This window comes from Aotus nancymaae, unplaced genomic scaffold (genome assembly GCF_030222135.1).
Source record: "Aotus nancymaae isolate 86718 unplaced genomic scaffold, 86718_ANA_hifiasm-v0.15.2.pri h1tg000022l_1, whole genome shotgun sequence".
Lineage (NCBI taxonomy): Eukaryota > Metazoa > Chordata > Mammalia > Primates > Aotidae > Aotus > Aotus nancymaae.
The window spans coordinates 1,521,644-1,538,318 of NW_026988435.1; the positions used below are offsets into that span (position 1 = coordinate 1,521,644).

The window sequence follows — 16,675 nt, forward strand, 5'->3', positions numbered from 1 at the left end:
TTCCGCTCCAGCCTCTGCCACTCAGCCGACCAACCCGCTGCCTGAGGCGGTGCGGGAAGTGACTCTGCCTCTCCCTCCTTTCCCTCCCGCCCTTGTCCTCTGCGGAGGTGCGCCAAGACCCCACAACTGGTCTCCTTCAAAGAAGCGTTTGCTTAATCTGTGTCCTGTGGTGGCCAGCTGGGAGCCTGTGCAACCATCTTCAAATAATGGCTTTTAATTTGAAAACTAGAACATTTACGATTACAGAAAACCGGTTCCTTTCAGACATGGTAATTTTTGTGAAGTAGCATCGCGCTTACCCAGACAGGCAGATCACAAAGTCAGGTGTTTGAGACCAGCCTGACCAACATGGTGAAAGCCCGCCTCTACTTAAAAAAAAAAAAAAAATTAGCCGGGCATGGTGGCATGCACCTGTAATCCCAGCTGCTCAGGAGGCTGAGGCAGGAGGCAGAGTTTGCATCGAGCCGAGACAGTGCCACTGCACTCCAGACTGGGCAATAAAGTGAAACTCTATCTTAAAAAAAAAAAGTCAAGTTTATTGAGGTATAATTAAAATTCACCAGCATTACATTATGCACATTGTTTTCCTGACATCTATCTTTGCAAACTTGCCTTTTGATGGTAGCTCTGATTAAAAAGCTAGTACCAAATAAAAACCTCAATATGTAACAAAGAACGAAGGTGGCCATTTGAGAGTGTTTGAGAAGCTATGAGGTGCACAACACCAAGGCATATTATTTTAAAATGTCAAAATATTAAAAAGAACAAATGACTTGAGTGAACTTTCACAAAATTCCCAAGAATCAAGAGAACACATAAGAATTCCCACAGCACCAGCGGCATACCTACAACACACAGAAATCTATGTGAACCCAGCAAGCAATGGCATTCGCCCAGTAAATCAATGAAGTAAGAGAAAACCAAAGGCAATCAAAATTGTCAACTCCATTTCATATTCATCATGAATTTTTTAATTAAGTATATATCATGAAATCATAAAATTGAGCTGACATAACATATTGAATGATAGCGTTACATATTAGATGATATCTAAAAATATTCACCCAGGCATCCTAATTGGAATAATTGGGTCTTCTGGTTTGTACAATCATAAAAATTAATTCCCTTCTAAAGATATTACCTACTTCATTTATAACTGAGTCCAAAGCTCATATCTCTTGCTGCATTACAGCCAATAAGTCGAGAGACAAGGTGTAGGGGCAGTGAAGGTGACTTTATTCCAGAGAGCAGTCAAACTGAGCAGATGGTGAACTAACATCCTAAAGAACCATCTTAATATGAATTTCAGGCTTGTTGTGCATTAGGAAATGGAGGAAAAAAGAGGGGATTGAGGTGAGAAGACAAGGTGTAGCGCAGGGAAGATGATTTTATTCCAGAGAGCCACCAAACAGAGCAAATTGTGAGCTAATATCCTAGAGAATCATTAACATGGATTTTAGGCTCCTTGTATGTTAGGGAAGGGAGGAAGAAGGAGGTGTTTGAGGTGAAGAGGTCTGACAATGACAGGCTTATGGGCTGCAGTAAAAGCCCAAGGGGGTGGTGAAAATTCTTTGTCCTTTGCCAGGTCACAATGCTCTTATAAACCTTCAACATAACACTGTTTCTTGTGTATACAACCTCTTTATCTTATCAGGAGTTTGTTTTGGGAAGGGTGTTTTTTTTTTTAGATGGAGTCTCGCTCTGTTACCAGGCTGGAGTGCAGTGGTGCACACTTGGCTCGCTGCAACCGCTGCCTCCTGGGTTCAACAATTCTCCTGCTGCAGCCCCCCAAGCAGCAGGACTACAGGTGTGCACCATCATGCCCAGCTAATTTTTGTATTTTTAGTAGAGATAAGTTTTCACCACATTGGTCAGGATGGTCTCAGTCTCTTGATCTTGTGATCCACCCACCTCAGCCTCTCAAAGTGTTGGGATTACAGGCGTGAGCCACTGCACCTGGCGGAGAAGGGATTATCATCATCTGTGCTTAAAGTTAAACAATAAACTAAATCTCTCCGATAGAGAGTGTGGCCTATGTACAGAAATAAGGGAAAGCAGTTAGCCTAAGAGACAGCACCACAGGGTAGGAAGGGTAAGGAGCAAAATGGAGTTAGCCATGCATGCTAGGCCTCCTTTTCATTGTTGTATAGTTAATTTTCTGAACATATAATTTTAATTTTTATACTTTTTTTTGACATGGAGTCTTGCACTTTCTCAGGCTGGAGTGCAGTGTCGCAATCTTGGCTCACTGCCACCTCTGCCTCCCTGGTTGAAGCAATTCTCCTGCCTCAGCCTTCTGAGTAGCTGGGATTACAGGCATCCACCACCATGCCTGGGTAACTTTTTGTATTTTTGGTAGAGATGGTGTTTCACCACATTGGCCAGGTGGTCTCAAACTCCTGATCTCAAGTGATCTGCCTGACTCGGCCTCCCAAAATGCTGGGATACAGGCGTGAGCCATGGAGCCAGGTCTAACTAATTGTTTATACATATAAATAGATATTGGCAGTAATGTTTGCTTCTTTGATAGTACAACCAGTGCAAGAAATTTTGGAAGTTCAATTTATTTAATTAAAACTTTCTTTTCTTTTTCTTTCTTTTTCTTTTCTTCCTTTCTTTCCTTTTTCTTTCTTTCTTTCCTTTTTTTTAAACAGTCTCCCTCTGTCACCCAGGCTGAAGTGCAGTAGCATCATCCTGGTTTACCGCAAATCTGCCACCCAGGTTCAAGCAATTCTTGTCTCAGTCTCTGGAGTAGCTAGGACTACAGGTGAGCACCACCATGCCCGGCTAATTTTTGTATTTTAGTAGAGTCAGGGTTTCACCCTGTTGGCCAGGCTGGGTCTCGAACTCCTGGCCTACTGTGATCTGCCCACCTTGGCATCCCAAAGTGCTGAGATTATGGGTGTGAGCCACCACATGCAGCCTGAAGATTTTCAGGCCAAAATAAACCTAAGTCTTATATGTACTAGAATATTTTACTACCACTATTTTATATCTTATAATAAAATCTGAAATAAAATATAGTAAGTAATACTTTTTAGACCAAGATGATGATGATGAATTTTTGAGACGGAGTCTCCCTCTGTCACCCAGGCTGGAGTGCAGTGATGTAATTTTGACTCACTGTAACCTCTGCCTCACAGGTTCAAGCAATGCACCTGCCTCAGCCTCCCGAGTAGATGGGATTACAGTGCATGCCACCATGGCCGGCTAATTTTGTATTTTTAGTAGAGTTGGGGTTTCCCCATGTTGGCCAGGCTGGTCTCAAACACCTGACCTCATGATCGCCCCCGCTCGGCCTCCAAAAGTGCTGTGATTACAGGTATGAGAGACTGTACCCAGCATGATCAAGATTATTAAACCATTCTAATTTGTCAAAAGAGTCACACTGATTTTTAAAAAATAATGTAATGAACTTTTTGATGTCTTTATATATTATTGACATTATTTAAATTGTTCAAAAGCATCAAATTCCTCTCTACTATCAACTTGATTTCTTTTATTGTACGAAACTCTCAAGACCATTAATTTAATTTACAGTTCAATCTATTATTTTTTCATGTTAGAAATTCAACAAGAAAAATTTTCCCTAATGAAACATCACATTTAAAGCATAAATATGCTGGGTGAGGTGGCTCGTGCCTATAATCCCCGGCTTTTGGGAGGCTGAACCAGGCGTATCATTTGAGGTCAGGAGTTTAAGACCAGCCTGGCAAATATGGCGAAAGACACTCTCTACTAAAAATATAAAAATTAGTTGTACATAGTGACATGTACGTATAATCCCAGCTACTCTGGAGGCTGAGGCAGGAAAATGGCTTGAATCTGGGAGCTGAACTTGCAGTGAACTGATATCATGCCATGCACTCTAGCCTGGGCTACGGAGCAGGACTCTGTCTCAAAATAAATAAATTAGCATAAGTATCAAAATAATAATAATAAGGCACAGGGTCTTCCTCTTCCTCTGTTATCTGGGCTAGAGTGCAGCGTTGCAATCATGGCTGACCAACCTGGAACTCGAAGGCTGGCCTCGAGGTCCATAGAGCAATCTGTGCATAAACAGCGCCCAGATCTCCGAGCTCTGCCAGAGGCAAATAGAGGTGATTGAGTTGGGAGACCCCGGATGGCAGCAAAGAGTCAATTGTAGTGAAGAAAAAGAGTACTTGCTTTCCAGGTATCGTCCTGTAACGAAAAAGGGGGAAAGAAAAAACACAAGCTTGATTTCTTTGTTTTTGTCCAGAGCTACTTACGTAAAAGCTAAGTCTAACTATGAACGGTCACATGATAATTCCCGGAAAAGACGCACACCTTTGAATAGTTGCCGGTCTGTTCTTTGCAAATTGAAAGACCAGGGGAAAGCGCGAACGCAGTCCCCCACTACCACAAATTATGCAGTCGAGTTTCCCACATTTGGGGAAATCGCAGGGGTCAGCACATCCGGAGTGCAATGGATAAGCCTCGCCCTGGGAAAACCACCTTCGTGATCATGGTATCTCCCCTGCCAGGTAAGTATGAATTCACAGGCCTCTGCCCTGACACAGCCTCATACGGCTCACCCTTTACATGCATGGTCACTTGCCGCGGGCACGGCACCCCCGGCCCTCCTAGCCCTGACGCACAGCTGCGACTCTCAGGTCCTACCAGTGGTCCTGGACTCGCTCTCACAGCCCGGAAACTCCTTCTTCGGGAAGCGGCAGGTGGCCAAGCAGCAGCCCCTGCGCTGCCTCATCTACATAGAAGTCTCCCTATCCGTGATGTCACCGGCAGTGCCTTTTCCAGTCCCCGTCTGTTCCACCGCCACTCAGCCGACCAACCCGCTGTCAGAGCTGGAGGCGGAAGTGACGTCGCCTCCCTTCCCTCCCTCCCCCACATCTGTTCGCTCCCAAAGAAGCGCGTCCTTATCCTGTGTTGCCAAGGACACTTTCCGCGGCCAACTGGGACGCGTGCACCCTTCTTCAAATAATGGTTTTTAATTCGTTTAGGATTACAGAAAACCGGTTCCTTTTAAACATGGTTATCTTTGTGAAGTAGCATTGCGCTTAAAATCGGAAGCTCTTCCATATCAGAGAGAAATCATATCTACGAAAACAGAGAGGCTGCTCAGATGACTGCACACCAGCCATCCTCCCTGATTTTACCAGTAGTAGTGTCATAAAGACCATTGTCAATTTCGTGAGTCTTGTAAGTTGGGTTTTTTGTTTTTCTTTTGTTTTCAAATACGGTATTGTACACAAAGATAGCAAAGCGTGGTTGCTGTCTCAGTATAATGCCGCCCTGGGCCTGAGAATTTGAAAAGGCTCAGATTCCTCATGTAAAATTTCTCTTCTTTCCTCATTCTCCCTTTAGATGAAAGTTTTTCTTGAAAGCGTTGACCATAAAAGCTGGGCCAAGGTGTTTCTCCTTGCCAGAAACGCGCATTCCCAGATAGTCCTGTCCCACATGGGGAGCTGGGGAGGAAAGGAGTCCTCTCACTGATGAAGTTTGAACAGCGCCCAATAGCTGAATTGGTGTAGCATCACAGAACGGAGAAAAAAAAAAAAAGAATAAAAAAGAAAAAGATCGTGGTCAATTCTATCAATTCTATACTTGTTGTCACTTGTTGAATTATCTCTAGCCTTCAGAGTACTATGAATTTAGTTTCTCAGAATAAGTAAGAAATGAGAAATACATAGCATTAACAATTTGAATAGTAGAAATACAATGCACACAAGAATGATAATCACAAAGAGAATCTGTGTGCTAGAACAGTGAGGGAATCTGCTCCATTAGGCAGCCAGCCAAAAACAGCAGGGACAACATCAAATCCCAGGTCCTCTTCAGTGGTTTCTTATAGCCAAGTGGCTTCTTTTCTGATTTTTTTGAGAGAAGGTTCTACTTCATGGGAAATGTTTATGTATATGCAACAGAAGGTGTCTGCCACCACACATACATCTCCCTGCTCAGCTAAACTTATCACTAAAGCGACATGATTATCTAGTACAACCTTAGCCAGTGAATAAATGGCTTTTTGTTGAGCTACAAAAGACGCTGCAGTTTTATCAGCAATACTTTTCTTTCTTTTTCTTTCAGAGACAGCCTCTGGCTCTGTGGCCCAGGCTGGAGTGCAGTGGCACCATCATAGCTCACAGCAGCCTCAAACTCCTGGGCTTAAGATTCTCCTGCCTCAGCCCCCGAGTCACTGGGATTACAGGCCAGAGACACCATGCCTGGTTTTCATCGGCAATGTTTCCTGAGGTTACAGAAAGATTTGTAATCCTGGGAAGAAACAGTCCCTTCAAGCAAAAGTGTTCTCCCCACAAAATGCAAGGAGTTACCTTCTTGATGGCCAGGCAGATAATTCTCTGGTTTTGCCCCAATAGAATCTCTATCTAAAATAGAGTGGAGGTCAGGCCTAGTGAAAAGTTTGAGGGAATTTGCCCAGCATTGGGTTTCTTCAGAGCCATATATATATTCAAATATCCTAAAAGACATTGCCCTTCATCACTCCATGCCCTTAGACATTTATAGGACCTGGAAGGTGATCTCCTCCAGACAAAAATAAATGCTGGTGCAGAACAGGAAAGTGTATTATAATTTGAGTACATCAGTTTTAGGGCATTTTAACCCATGGGTCAGACACATTAGAGCAAGAGGGCAGGTTGACAGCAGGAGGGAGTGTTTTCCTTTTAATTTCCCAATAGCACAGTGGTGTTTGCCACAGTCATTCCAGAGTGAGGTGACAATCTGTAGATGTTGCTGTTTGTTTCTGTGGGTTCTGTCTGTTTGTTTTTGAGACTCACTGTGACCCAGGCTGGACTTCAGTGGCATGATCATGGGTGACTTCTGCCTTGACCTCATGAACTCAAGCAGTCCCCTTACTCATTCTCCGGAGTAGCTGGGACTGCAGGCATGTGACACCACACCCTGGGGTGTGAACTGGGATTTGCGGTTTTAGCTGGCTCCCTAATGGATAGGCTCCCTTACCCTTCTGGAATACAGATTGACTTCATGATTATCATTCTTGTGCACATTATATTTCTAATACCTTGTTATATATTTTTCTTTTTCTTTTTGTAGAGACAGGGTTTCATCATGTTGCCCAGGCTGGTCTCAAACTTCTAAGCTTCAGGGATCCACCCACCTCAGTGTCCGGTGTACCAAAGTGCTGGGATTACAGGTATAAACCACTGTGCCTGGCCTAAGCTAGTGTGTTTTAACTAAAGTAACCAAGTCCTTATTTAAGTCATTGAGAAAAGCACAATTTATAAGGGAATCATTTCCGTGACCTTAAAGGCTAGTGTCAGCCATTTCAGAATACTGTTTAAAGAATTCTCCATCGAGGGTCCCTGTAGAATCACTGTTGCACCGCTACTCCGTGCCGCACCTGGGAAGCATTGCGTTGCTGCATTGCATCCCGCTGGCTCCATTACATTGAAGAAATTCGACAAGAAGGATGAGGAGTCAAGTGGAGGCTCCAGCCCATTCCAGCACCTTGAGAAGAGTGTCATCCTCCAAGAGGCCCGTGTATTTAATGAAACTCCGATCAATCTTCAGAAATGTGCCCACATCCTCAGCAAGATTCTTTATCTCATAAATCATGGAGAGCATCTTGGGACCACAGAAGTGACCGAGGCCTTCTTTGCTATGACCAAGGTCTTTCAGTCCAATGATCTCACATTCCATCGGATGTGCTACTTGACCATCAAGGAGATGTCTTGCATCGCAGAGGATGTCATCATTGTCACCAGCAGCCTAACAAAAGGCATGACTGGGAAAGGAGACAGCTATCGGGACGCGGCTGTGCGAGCCCTCTGCCAGATCACCGACAGCACCATGCTGCAGGCCACTGAGCACTCATGAAACAGGCCATTGTAGACAAGGTGCCCATGTCTCTAGCTCTGCCCTTGAGTCTTCCTTGCACCTGCTGAAATGCAGCTTTGACGTGGTCAAGCGCTGGGTGAATGAGGCTCAGGAGGTGGCATCCAGTGATAACATCATGGTCCAGCACCACACACTAAGGCTCCTGTAACAAGTGTGTAAGAATGATGGCCTGGCTGTCAACAAGGTGATCAGCAAGGTCACCCGGCATGGCTGTAAGTCTTCCTTTGCCTCCTGCATGATGATCCAGGTGGCCAGCAAGCAGCTGGAAGAGGAGGATGGAAGCCATGACAGTCCACTGTTTGACTTTATTGAGCACTGCTTGTGCCACAGGCATGAGACGGTGGTGTGCGAAGCTGCCTCGGCCATCGTCAACCTGCCAGGCTGCAGTGCCAAGGAGCTGCCCCAGCTGTGCCAGTGCTCCAGCTTTTCTGCAGCTCACCCAAGGCTACTCTCTGTTATGCAGCTGTTCGCACCCTCAATAAGTTTTCCATGAAGCATCTGTCAGCTGTGACAGCTTGCAGTCTGGATCTAGAGAATCCGGTCACAGATTCAAACCACAGCACTGCCACGCTGGCCATCGCCACCCCCCTTAAGACAGGCAGTGAGAGCAGCATTGACTGCCTTATGAAGCAGATGTCCTCCTTCTTGTCAGAGATCTCAGATGAATTCAAGGTGGTGGTTGTCCAGGCCGTCAGTGCCCTCTGTCAGAAGTATCCTTTCAAACACACCATCTTCATGAACTTCCTGCTCACCATGCTCTGGGAAGAGGGTGGCTGTGAGTACAAGTGCACCATTGCAGACGGCATCATCAGCATCACTGAGGAGAACTCAGCAAGGAGACAGGGCTGTCACATCTGTGCGAGTTCATTGAGGACTGTGACTTCACAGTGCTGGCCATCTGTATTCTGCATCTCCTGGGCCAGGAGGGCCTCAAGACCACCAACCCACACATTACATCTGCTTCATCTACAGCTGAGTGGTCTTGGAGCATGAGGAGGCCCAGGCAGGAGCTGAGAGTGCTCTGGCCAAGACTGGAGCACAGAATGAAGTGTTGTCACCCAGTATCTAGATGTTACTGAAGAGGTATGTGATGGGTGATGACCGTGAAATAAGGGACTGAGCCACCTTCTATCTAAAAGTCCTGGAGCACAGCAGAAGGCCCTCAATGCAGGCTAGATCCTAAATGGTCTGACTGTGTCCGTCCCTGGTCTGGAGAGGGCTCTGCACCAGTGCATGCTAGAACCATCAGAAAAACCTTTTGACCTCAAGTCTGTGCCCCTTGCCACTGCGCCCGTGGCAGAGCAGAGAATGGAAAGCACCCCCATCACTGCAAACAGCCTGAGAAAGTGGCAGCTACCAGGAGATCTTCCAGGAGCAGTTGGCAGCAGTGCCAGAGTTCCAGAGACTTGGGCCCCTCTTCAAGTCCTCGCCTGAGCCTGTGGCCATCACTGAGTCAGAGACCGAGTATGTCATTGCTTGCACCAAACACACCTTCACCGACCACATGGTGTTTCAGTGTGACTGCACAAACACACTCACTGACCAGAGCCCAGAGAATGTCACAGTGCAGATAGGGCCCACTGAGGCCTATGAGGTGCTCTGTTACATGCCTGCCCACAGCTTGTCCTACAACCAGCCTGGGACCTACCTGCTACACACTGGTGGCACTGCCCATAGCTGTGGCCTGCACATTCAACTGCATGATGAAGTTCACTGTCAAGGACTGTGATCCCACCACTGGAGAGACCGATGATGAAGGCTATGAGGATGAGTATGTGCTGGAAGATCTGGAAGTTACTGTAGCTGACCACATTCAAAAGGTCATGAAACTGAACTTAAAAGCAGCCTGGGATGAGGCAGGGGATGAATTTGGGAAGGAGGAAATGTTCGCCTTGTCTACCATCAAGACACTTGAAGAGACTGTGGATACCATCGTGAAGTTCTTGGGAATGCATCCTTGTGAGAGGTCAGACAAGGTGCTGGATGACAAGGACACCCACATGTTGCTCCTGGCTGGTGTGTTCTGGGATGGCCGTGACATCCTGGTGTGCTCTCAGCTCCTTCTTTTGGACACAGTGACAATGCAGGCGACAGCCAGAAGTTTGGAGGTGCTGCCAGTAGACATCATTTTGGCATCTGTGGGCTAAGGTGCCAGCCTGCATAGGACCTTATACCCTTCCCCAACACTATCTGGAAGTCGTGCCTTCCTCATGAAACTGGCAGAAACCCCTTCCCAAGCTTCTGTATTCAAAAACAATTAGGAATCATTGCAGATATAAATATTTTTATTCTGCCTCCCTGTTCAGGACTACTTCGGAGTGACTTTTTTTTAAATAGGGGATGATTTTAGCTTGTCCTAAATCTTGTTACCCTCCCTTCCTGGAAAGGGATCATAAAGGAATCAAACATTCTCAACTCCTCCTGAATTTATCCCCCAAGAGACCATCTTATCCCTGTAACAAATCAGCATGTATCTATTTAAAAAAAAAAAAAAGAAAAAGAATTCTTCATTAAATGTGGTGGCTCGTATATGTAATCCCAGCATTCTGGGTGGCTCAGACAAGAAAATCGCTTGTGCCCAGGAGTTCATGACAAGCGTGGGCAACAGATGAGAGAGAATCCTCATCACTACAAAAAAAAAAAAAATGTAGCCAGGCAGGGTGGCACACACCTGTGGTCACAGCAGTTACTGCAAAGGCTGAGGTGGGAGGATCACTTGAGCTTGAGAGACAGAGGCTGGGCTGGGCCATGATCCTGCCACTGCATTCCAACCTGGGTGACAGAGTGGGACCCTGCCCCAGTAAAGACACAGATTCTCAAACCACTCAAACCATTTTACTCTAAACGTTTATAAACTGTGTTTTTGTTTGTCTTTTTTTTTTTGGAGACAGAGCCTCACTGCATCTCCCAGGCTGATTTGCATTGGTAGGATCTCGGCTCACTGCAACCTCTCTCTCCCGGGTTCAAGTGATTCTTTTGCTTCAGCCACCTGGCAAATTTTTGTATTTTTAGTAGCTACAGGGTTTCACCATGTTGGGCAGGCTGGTCTCGAACTCCTGACCTCAAGTGATCCATCCGTGTTGGCCTCCCAACGTGCTGAGATTATAGACATGAGCCTCCACACCTGGCTCTCAAACCATTTTAAGTAATCAAAGACAGATTTGCCATTTTAAGTCAGCAAAGACAGATTTGTTGACTTTTAGTACATTGCTGAATTATCCTCCATTCTACATTTCTAGGAAGGACCTGGGGAATGGCAACATGTGGTTATTTGGCCAAAATGCAGACACTTTCATGTTCTACTTCAGTCTGATTTGAAAATCCTTCCATTTTGCCTTTTGTATCCAGTTTAGTGGCCTTGCCTTCTTACACCAGCAGGTGAATTAATCGATGAAGGTTAGAATATTTGGGCTCAAAGGTTTCAACAGTTAAGTCAAATTTTCTCCCAAACCCTATAGGATCTTGGCACCTGCATTAGAAACTGAAGGGGAAAATGTGTTTACATTTATATCAGGGAAGTCTTACATAATATTTTTAATTCACATAATGGTGAAGTGGAATACACAGTGGTAGGCTCCCCTCTGCCTGTGGGTATTACCTTGAAAGGGGCTGTCAGAACAGAAGTTTCAGGGAAGGGGCCAGAGCCCTGGGGACTCTCTGCAGGTGATGGTGATGGAAGAAGAGGCAAGGCAGGACCGGAGGGCTCAGGTGAGGGAGACTGTGCAGGTGCAGGGGCTGGAGGAGAAGGAGCAGGTGGAGGCAAAAGAGTCAAAGCCGGCCAGGCGCGGTGGCTCAAGCCTGTAATCCCAGCACTTTGGGAGGCCGAGGTGGGTGGATCACGAGGTCAAGAGATGGAGACCATCCTGGTCAACATGGTGAAACCCCATCTCTACTAATACAAAAAATTAGCTGGGCTTGGTGGCGCGCGCCTGTAATCCCAGGTACTCATGAGGCTGAGGCGGGAGAATTGCCTGAACCCAGGAGGCAGAGGTTGCGGTGAGCCGAGATCGCGCCATTGCACTTCAGCCTGGGTAACAAGAGCGAAACTCCGTCTCAAAAAAGAAAAAAATAAAAAGAGACAAAGCCTCCTCAGTATTTCTGAATTCAGAAAACATCTGCTGACCTCCTTCAGTTTACTCCTCAATGGAGGCAATTTTCACAGTTCTTTTAGAAATTTCTAGGTATCATTGGAACTAAGTCTCCCATTTAATTTGTCTGGTTCTAAAACAAATTTTTTTATTGAGACAGTGTCTCACTGTGTTATCTCGACTGGAGTGTACTGATGTGATCTTGGCTCACTGCAGCCTCTGCCTCCCAGGCTCCTGTGATTGTCCTACCTCAGCCTCTCAGGTAGCTAGGGTTACAGGCACATGCCACCACTGTCTGGTTAATTTTTATGGTTTTAGTAGAGATGGGGTTTCACCATGTTGTTCAGGCTGGTCTGGACTCCTGACCTCAAATGATCCACCCACTTCATCCTCCTGAAGTGCCGGAATTGCAGGTGTGAGCCAGCATGCCCAGCCTAAAACCAAATATTTCAAGGCAGCAAATCACACTGCCATGTATGCACCTATGCAACAATCTTGCATGTTCTTCACATGTACCCCAAAACCTAAAATGCAATAAAAAATAATAATAAAATCTCCAAATATTTCTAATTGTCATCACTAATAAATTATTTTAGGCATTTCAAAAAGATCCCCATGTTCTCCATTCTGCTCATGACTTTTTCTGGTTAGGTGGATCCAGTTTCTTGGATATTTACAAAAGGACACTTCATAAGTATTATACATAAACCCAGCTGGTGTTTCTAAAGGTGATTATTTTTCACAGCGTGCACAGAATTTGAAGCTTGATTTCCCATAATTCAGAGCTTTTCAAAGATGACCAAAGCCTGAGATGGGTTTTGGGTCACAGTGTGCTGCTTATGAAGTCACTCCTACAGATGTCACCCGAGTCATTTGTCACTCTCTCAGTGGCTCCCACTGTTTCTAACCACCAGGTGGCCACAGAGTGCATATGTTTTGGGGGACCCGTCTCACATATACCATCCCAGAAGAGCAGGAAAGGGGGTTCATGAAGATATTCTCCTGATGAAGAGCGCCCTATGAGGCAGCCTTAACGTAGTGAATAGTGACCCTGTTACCTCTGCAGAGTCCCGGGTCACTTGGAGCACCTGAATGGGTCAGTGGGAGCAGATCACTTCTTTTCTTCAGGTTTAAGAACTAACAGGAGTTCATCACAGATGAAAAGCTAAGTTCAAATGTTCAAGAAGGCATGCTACATAAAGTGAAACCACCAGTGCCTACCTGGTGCTTTGTCATTACAGGGTACTGCCAACCAACTTTCCAAAGTTTTTGAACTTATTTATACTTCCGCTGGAAATAAGTAGGAGATTCCAGTGCTCTCATACTGCCAAAATTTGGGAATGTGGGGTTTTTTCTTAAGTCAAGTTTAGCTGGGTGCGGTGGCTCACACCTGTAACACCAGTGCTTTGGGAGGCCCAGCTGCCTGAATCACAAGGTCAGGAATTTGAGACCAGCCTGACCAACATGGTGAAACCCCATCTCTACTAAAAATACAAAAAAAAAAAAAAAAATTAGCAGGGCAAGGTGGCATGTACCTGTAATCCCAGCTACTCAAGAAGCTGAGGCAGGAGTATGACATGAACCCACAAGGCAGAGGTTGCAGGGAGCCAAGATAGTGTCACTGCACTCCAGATTGGGTGACACAGTGAGACTCCAACTCAAAAAAAAAACAAAAAAAAAAACCAGTCAATTTTACAGAAATATGAATTAAAATTCACCAGCATTACGTTATGCACATTGTTTTCATGACATCTATCTTTGCAAACTTGCCTTTTGATGGTAGCTCTGATTAAAAAGCTAGTACCAAATAAAAACATCAATATGTAACCAAGAATGAAGGTGGCCATTTGAGAGTGTTTGAGAAGCTATGAGTGCACAACAACAAGGTATATTATTTTAAAATGTCAAAATATTAAAAAAACAGAGGACTTGAGTGAACACTCACAAAATTCCCAAGAGTTAAGAGAACACATAAGAATTCCCACAGCACCAGTGGCATACCTACAAGACACAGAAATCTATGTGAACCCAGCAAGCAATGGCATTCACCCAGTAAATCAATGAAGTAAGAGAAAACCAAAGGCAATCAAAATTGTCAACTCCTTTTCATATTCGTCATGAATTTTTTAATAAAGTATGTATCTTGAAATTATAAATTGAGCTGCCATATAATAGAGAATGATAGTGTTACATATTAGATGATATCTAAAAATATTTACCCAGGCATCCTAAGTGGAATAGTAGAGTCTTCTGGTTTGTAGAATCATAAAAATTAATTCCCTTCTAAAGATATTACCTACTTCATTTGTAACTGAGTCCAAAGCTCATATCTCTTGCTGCATTACAGCCAATAAGTCGAGAGACAAGGTGTAGGGGCAGTGAAGGTGACTGTATTCCAGAGAGCCGCCAAACTGAGCAGATGGTGAACTAACATCCTAAAGAATCAACTTAATATGAATTTCAGGCTCCTTGTACATTAGGGAATGGAGGAAGAAAGGGGGTTGAGGTGGGGAGACAAGGTTTAGGCGCAGGGAAGATGACTTTATTCCAGAGAGCCACCAAACAGAGCAAATGGTGAACTAACATCCTAAAGAATCAACCTAAGTTAACATGGATTTCAGGCTCCTTGTATGTTAGGGAAGGGAGGAAGAAGGAGGTGTTTAGGTGAAGAGGTCTGACAATGACAGGCTTATGGGCTGCAGCAAGAGCCCAAGCAGGTGGTGAAAACTCTTTGTCCTTTGCCAGGTCACAATGCTCTTATAAATCTTCAACATAACACTGTTTCTTGTGTATACAACCTCTTTATCTTCTCAGGAGTTCATTTTGGGAAGGGTTTTTTTTTTTTTTTTTTTTTTTTAATGGAGTCTTGCTCTGCCACCAGGCTGGAGTGCAGTGGTGCACACTTGGCTTGCTGTAACCGCTGCCTCCTGGGTTCAAGCGATTCTCCTGCCTCAGCCTGCCAAGCAGCAGGACTACAGGCGTGTGCCACCATTCCCAGCTAACTTTTGTATTTTTAGTAGAGATGGGGTTTCACCATGTTGGCCAGGCTGGTCTCAAACACCTGACCTCGTGATCCACCCCACTCGGCCTCCAAAAGTGCTGTGATTACAGGCATGAGCCACTGCACCCAGCATGACAAAGATTATTAAACCATTCTAATTTGTCAAAAGAGTCACACTGATTTTTAAAAAATAATGTAATGAACTTTTTGATGTCTTTATATATTATTTACATTATTTAAATTTTTCTAAAGCATCAAATTCCTCTCTGCTATCAACTTGATTTCTTTTGTTGTACCAAACTCTCAAGACCATTAATTTAATTTACAGTTCAATCTATTATTTTTTCATGTTAGAAATTCAACAAGAAAAATTTTCCCTATGAAACATCACATTTAAAGCATAAATATGCTGGGTGAGGTGGCTCGTGCCTATAATCCCCGGCTTTTGGGAGGCTGAACCAGGCGTATCATTTGAGGTCAGGAGTTTAAGACCAGCCTGGCAAATATGGCGAAAGACACTCTCTACTAAAAATATAAAAATTAGTTGTACATAGTGACATGTACGTATAATCCCAGCTACTCTGGAGGCTGAGGCAGGAAAATGGCTTGAATCTGGGAGCTGAACTTGCAGTGAACTGATATCATGCCATGCACTCTAGCCTGGGCTACGGAGCAGGACTCTGTCTCAAAATAAATAAATTAGCATAAGTATCAAAATAATAATAATAAGGCACAGGGTCTTCCTCTTCCTCTGTTATCTGGGCTAGAGTGCAGCGTTGCAATCATGGCTGACCAACCTGGAACTCGAAGGCTGGCCTCGAGGTCCATAGAGCAATCTGTGCATAAACAGCGCATCCCAGAACTCCCAGCTCTGCCAGAGGCAAATAGAGGTGATTGAGTTGGGAGACCCCGGATGGCAGCAAAGAGTCAATTGTAGTGAAGAAAAAGAGTACTTGCTTTCCAGGTATCGTCCTGTAACGAAAAAGGGGGAAAGAAAAAACACAAGTTTGATTTCTTTGTTTTTGTCCAGAGCTAGTTACGTAAAAGCTAAGTCTAACTATGAACGGTCACATAATCCTTCCGGGAAAACATGCACGCCTTTGAATAGTTGCCTGTCTGTTCTTTGCAAACTGCGAAAGACCAGGGGAAAGCGCGAACGCAGTCCCCCACTACCACAAATTATGCAGTCGAGTTTCCCACATTTGGGGAAATCGCAGGGGTCAGCACATCCGGAGTGCAATGGATAAGCCTCGCCCTGGGAAAACCACCTTCGTGATCATGGTATCTCCCCTGCCAGGTAAGTATGACTTTACATGCTTCTGCCCTGACACAGCCTCATATGTCTCACCCTTTACAAACATGGTGACTTGTCGAGGACACGGCACTTCCAGCCCTCCTAGCCCTGACACAGAGCTGGGACTCTCAGGTCTGACCAGTGGTCCTGGACTCGCTCCTACAGCGGGGAACTCTTCTTCGGGAAGTGGCAGGTGGCCAAGCAGCAGCCCCTGTGCTGCCTCATCTACATAGAAATCACCCTATCCGTGATGTCACCGACAGTGCCTTTTCCAGTCCCTATCTGCTCCTCCACCACTCAGCCGACCAACCTGCTGTTGGAGCTAGAGGCGGAAGTGACGTCGGCCTCTCTCTCCCTCCCTCCGTCCCCCGCGTCTTTTCTCTCCCAAGGAAGCGCGTCCTTATCCTGTGTTGCCGAGCACCCTTTCAGCGG

The 16,675-nt window shown here is 45.2% G+C and overlaps 2 non-coding genes and 1 pseudogene across 2 annotated transcripts; 1 reads left to right on the forward strand and 2 right to left on the reverse strand.

Annotated features, from left to right (window-relative positions):
* Positions 1-4,349: 4,349 nt before the first annotated feature.
* Positions 4,350-4,513, reverse strand: LOC135276442 (U1 spliceosomal RNA). Its single transcript, XR_010343983.1, has one exon. It is a non-coding gene; the product is annotated as a U1 spliceosomal RNA (small nuclear RNA).
* A 2,093-nt stretch (positions 4,514-6,606) lies between these two features.
* Positions 6,607-10,480, forward strand: LOC110567911 (coatomer subunit gamma-1-like; annotated as a pseudogene).
* A 5,610-nt stretch (positions 10,481-16,090) lies between these two features.
* LOC135276443 (U1 spliceosomal RNA) lies at positions 16,091-16,254 on the reverse strand. Its single transcript, XR_010343984.1, has one exon. It is a non-coding gene; the product is annotated as a U1 spliceosomal RNA (small nuclear RNA).
* Positions 16,255-16,675: the final 421 nt, after the last annotated feature.